This window comes from Pinus tabuliformis, chromosome 9, assembly GCF_031772625.1.
Source record: "Pinus tabuliformis cultivar Carrire ecotype Pingquan chromosome 9, CPIR1, whole genome shotgun sequence".
Lineage (NCBI taxonomy): Eukaryota > Viridiplantae > Streptophyta > Pinopsida > Pinales > Pinaceae > Pinus > Pinus tabuliformis.
In genome coordinates, this window is record NC_142307.1 from 1,618,242,892 (window position 1) to 1,618,248,891 (window position 6,000).

Genomic DNA, 6,000 nt, shown 5'->3' on the forward strand with positions numbered 1-6,000 from the left:
TGCAAGAGTTCGTTGGAAAGCGCAAAGACGAATAGAAACACCAACGTAGGAATTCGAGGAGCACCAGAGGTGATATGTCATCACATGGGCTTGAGGATCCTCTTTCTCTTTTCCTTCAAAATTCGAAGAATCACTCAGAATCTTGGATGGAACTAGAGGCCAGTATGGAAAATGAAGAATCAGGCCATTCGTGAGTCTAGACACATCTGACAATTCCAGCATAGACAACAATGGAAATTGAGTATTGAAAGGAATTTGAGGTCAATAAGAATGCCCAACAAGCAGGGCCCATCCTTTTTGGTAAGGATTTTTTCCATAAGGCATTTGATTTTGTCCCCACTCTAGGTTACCTTACCCGTATGGAGGATTCTGACCTTGAAAGCGTTGAAACAGTCAGGCCAAAGGCTGTTGATAAGCAACATACTAGCTAAAAGGTTATTGAACCTGCTGACCTTAGACATATGGATTTTTCACATGATGTCTCTGAGCATAAGGGTTTTGGACCTACTACCCCTAGATGAATAGGTTTTGGACCTGATGCCCCTAGATGAATAGGTTTTGGACCTGTTGCCCTTGGACGTAAGGATTATGCACTTGTTGTCCTTGGACATAAGGATTTTGGACTTGTTGTCCTTGGACAAAAGGAGGTTGAACTTGTTTCCCTTGCACATAAGGATTCTGCACCTGCTGCTACAAGACTTGAGCCTGGCCTTGTCCTTGCAAGGGTTAATCTTGTTGATATGAGTATAATGGTTGCTACTGTAGAAATTCTCACTGTAGATTAATCTGATTATACAATGTACTAAAGCAAAATGCTTAATCTACTTCTGCAATAAAACTTGCAAAAGCTTAATCGGTTTGGGTAAGATCAAACAGAACACATATAATAGAGAAGAAGAATCAATCACACATGAAACATAGAAGAATACTCTAAAAGGAAAGCCTCAGCGAAAAACCCCGCTATCTGTATTATCATACAAGTGGAAATATCTCAATATTACACAAGCTTTAGCTCTCACAGCTATCCAGCTCTCAGTATAATCTCTCTCTACTGCTCATAGACAGACTAGACAACTCATATGCCTTTCCCCCTATCCTCCAAGCCTCCTATTTCCTTGCGCTATTTTCCCTAGGTGTTCCTGCTATAACCTTGTGTGACATTGATCTCACACACTGCTCCAACACACTGTAAAACTGCGCAATCCTCAAGGAATGAATTCCTTCTGCATGCAAGAGATTTTCTTACAGGAAAATTCTAGCAACTGATAGTAAACTATCCCTACCTTTAATCTCAACTGGACCTTTGTCTGAACTGACATGCATGAGTTATTTATGAGAGAATATTCAGTTATCTGGAGTACACTAGTTTCATGCATGCATGCATTAACTGATTGAACTCACAATCAATTCCACAAACTATTTGGAACTAATTTAACTGGACTTAACTCAGTTAAATAATCTAACTAATTACAACCCATCCTTATCTCCTTAATTAAGGGATAAATTCCTCAATCAAAGGGGTAACTGTTGCATGACTTCACAAAGACTTCATGTTTGAATTTCTCCAACTAATTAACTCAAGATGAATTAATTAATTATTTTCCAAACGGTTGGTGAGACTAAATTCAAATTTTAATTCAAGGACAAATTAAAATTGGAATATCCTAAGATGTTATCTTTAGCAATGCTATTTTTAGCATTTCTTGTTCCTATTTTCAACACTCCCTCTCAACAAGAAAGGGATTATCTGCCACCCCAATCTTGTCTCTATGGAACTCGAATTTACACTTTGACAATGCCTTATTCAAAATGTCAACATCTTTCTCCTCATTCGAAATATACTACAACAACATGATCCTCCTCGCCACACAGTCTCTGAGATGATGATACTCAATGTCGATATTCTTGGACCTGTCATGAAATACTAGATTTTCAAAGAGTTTGATACAACTCCGATTATCACAATAGATCATAGTTGGATCCATCCTCTGATCAAACAAACTAACTATAATTTTCCACATCCAAATGGCCTCACATGTTGCCTGACTTGTAACCATGTATTTAGCCTCTGCTAAGCTGAGTGTAATTGACCTCTGTTTCCTACTGTACCAAGAAACTGCAGTTGAACCAAGGTTGAAAATTCCTCCTGATTTGCTCTTCCAATCTGATGGACTCCCTGCCCAATCTGCATTTGTGAAGCCCTGTAGCTCCACTCCCTCTGACCGTTTGTACCATAATCCATACTGAGATGTGCCTCTGAGGTATCTCAAAACATGCTTAGCTGCCTTCCAAAACATCTTGGTAAGTTGAACCATAGCTTGACTGAGCTGGTTCACCGCATAACACAAATTTGGTCATGTGTTCACTAAGTACATCAGCGAACCCACAAGATACCCATACACAGTAGCCTCTACTACTTCCACTGAAGTAGCATCCTCCTTCCTCCAGTTACCTACTAGAGGAGTCTGCATGGGCTTGCACTTCTCCATGTGGAATCTCCTGAGTATCTCATTGGCATACTTGCCTTGAGACACAAACAACTCCCCATCCTTGATCTGAAAATGGGGCACTAAAGGCTACTTGTCAAGCTTACAAGAACCTCTCCCACTTCCAAAGCTTAAATATTCCCAAGATCTTATGATTAACCAATTGCGGAATTAAAAAGTGCTTGAAATATGTGTATGCTTGTGTTTGGTTTTAAACAGTTTATGTGTTTTAAGTTTATTTTCTTGAACTGATATAAAACATATAACAACAAATAAAGTAGAAAATATAATGCAACAACAAGCAATCACACATAACAGCAATATATTATGGAGTTCACCCAAAACTCTTGGGCTATGTCTCCTTGAGCTCTAGTCAATTCAACTAGGCTCTTTGGGATTATGGCATAAGTTCTTTTACAAGCTCCATGCTTAACTCCATTGGTTTACACTGAACCTACGGGTTTAGAATGCCATCTTACCCTTTTGGTTGTCCTCACTCTGCAGAGAGATCTAGGCTTCTCTAGACTTGAATCCTTCAATCAGCTATGAGCAATCTTGCTCTAGCTTGCACCAACTCCCTCAAAATCCTCTTAGCTATCTCTGGAATGCCTTCTTCTATCTTCAGAACACTTTGGACACTAGCAACAGCTTGATTATTTCAACACTTTGCTGTTCTACAGCTTCACTACAACTCGATGGCTCTTAGAAGTCTGTTGTGAGCTCTCTGGCTCTAGCTCTCACTCTCACTCTTGGCTCTGGCTCTAGCTCTCACTCTTGCTCTTGGCTCTGGCTCTGGCTCTTGGCTCTTGCTCTGGCTCTCTAGCTCTGGCTCTGGCTCTCTCTGGCTCTATGTGCCTCTATATTTCACTCGACCTCCAAGTGACTCTCGGTAACCTTCAGCTACCTTCAACATTTGTGCTCTCTGTGCATTTGTAACATGTCGGTTACAGTCCTCCATCATGGAAAACCTGACTATTCACCACAAGAATCCGTTTACAATGGAAAGGAACTGTTGGCGTGGGAAACCTAATCGTTTTGCCTTCCTCTGTTCAAAATAGCCAAATAATGGAAATACATAGGAAAACACACGCAAACACATCATGGGCCTTTAGGTCGAACTTCAAATATTATAGAATCGCATCTATAAACCCATCAGGTCTGCCATTCTATCGCAAATCACTTTCGCATGGCATAATGGCCCAAAAAAACCAATACACTGATAATACATAGAAAATTCGAAAATTCAGATTTCAAAACTTATGAAATCGCATCCATAATTCTTATTGGGTCCGCCTTTCTATCAGCATATCGCAAGTCGCAATCGCAATCTGCATTGGCCCTGGTATCAGGGGTTTTCCGATCACCGATCACCGATATCACCGATCGCCCATTGGAACATCAACATATCGCATATCATTGTTGCAACGGCCCCAGAGGTCTTCCCCTTGGTCATGCCAATCGTCAATCCATTGATCAAATCCTGATCGTTGATCCGCGACCTCTAATCAGACGGCTGACAGTCCATTTCGAGCGCATAACATACACGGGGATTAACCACCCGAAAAAGTTTTTTCCTCTCTCCTCCGTCGTGCCATGCATCAGTCAATGTATGGATTCAGGCAAAGCCCATCCAATACCGCTTACTGCTCGAAGCCCGCCCGAAATACCGCTTACTGCCACTTCCTTTCGGAACTCAAAAGGTTCACTTGTTTGATTTATAAATCCATCAGGTCTGCTGAAGGCCTTTGTGCCTATTTTAAGTCCTTCAACCTTAGTTTATTGCGATGCAATAAAGGAATGTGATGCGATGGACTGTAAGGGATTTTATGTTTAAAAACACATTTTCCCTTAAGTCCCATTTATATAAGAATTTGCCTCCTTTTCAAAGGACAAAGGCAAACTTCTTTTTGCGATAACTTCTTCATCTGAAGTCCATTTTAGCCCATTCAAATTGCAGTAGATTCAGAATGAAAAGATCTACACAATGGGACTATTTGCAAGAGCATACTTGGACTTTCATTTTCCTCTGTGAGGAACATTTTAGACTTATAAGTCTATCCAAGATCCATTTTGGATCACGCCTTCCCACTAAAAGAACTTTTGGTCTCCAAAAGACTGATATACTGATCTGAACAGTAAATGAGAGTAACAACACCCTCTTCTTTCAGCCTCCATACACTTGCCTTGCATAGTGCCTCTAAACCAAAGCCTTTGACCACTTTCCTTCCTGGATTTGCTGGTCCTCCAAGGAAGACTTGTTTTCCTCCTTGACTTCATGCAGAACTCCTGTTGAGATGGTCACAAAAGGTAGTTTGAACTTCTCTGCCTTAATCATTGATTCAAGGTGGCTCAAACCAATGTGAAGTTACATCTGTTTCACAAAATTTTCATTTGTACCTGTTTAACAAGCTGTCAACAACAACTATTAAAAACAACAGAAATACATACAACAACTCGATGGCCTAAACTCCTGCTTCAACAAAAGAAACAGATTTCACATCTTGTGAATTACCTCCGTGTCTTACATTTGCATACAAATGATGGACTAGATAATAAGCCCACAGAACATGCCTTTAAAACAATGGACCCTTCAAGTCAAGCATGTAGAAAAATACCTCTAGGACTCTTTTTCAAAGATGAAGCACTTCATCATTATCTCCATCTTGGAGAACACATCAATTGTTTTCAAGTCAATATTGCATGCATGTTTACAACAAAGCAATCAACCCTTCAAGTTAATTACACATACATGTTCAAATACAAGGAAATCATCAACATCCCTGTGTTCTTGCACATCATTCTCATGCATGCATTTCATCCTTCAACTTTCGCTTAAGCACACTGTATTTTCGAAGTTGAAATGAACATAATGTTGCAGCAACAAAGTGAGTCTACTACTCAACTTTTTCCATTCACCTTCTTGATAAAACCCTGCAACTTGCATCTCACTAACAAAGAAATACAAATAGATGCATCAATAGACATGCAATCTTAATTGGATAAGAACTCTAACCATTTCTTACCAATCCATTTCAAAGGTCTTTCCTTTGTCTACACATCAACATCAACATGTGAATCATCCTAAAACACATCATCCATGGAAACTTCCTTTCCATTTCTTCCATCTTCTCTTTCCACCTTCTTCAGCTTTCGTGGAATCATTGCTAGATTCAGAGTCCAACACTTTTCACCAAGATTCCCTTGCTTATGGCAGTAAGTGCAACACATGTGCATCCTCTTGACAGCATGGTTTTCCTTGTCCAATGGACCTTTGTCTTCTTGCTTCCTTTCCTTCAAAAGTTTCCTGCATGTGGCTATCCTCCTCCAACATCTAGAAACATTATGGTTATCCAAACTACAAAAGGAACATGCAATTATTTTCCCATATCTATGTGGAAATTTACCATGCTGAACATAATAAAAAGGAATATGGTTAGAACTAGATTTATACCTTTCTCTTTCACCTTTTTTTCCTTCTTGAGGAGGTGAATCAAATGAAGAAGTGGCTCCCTTT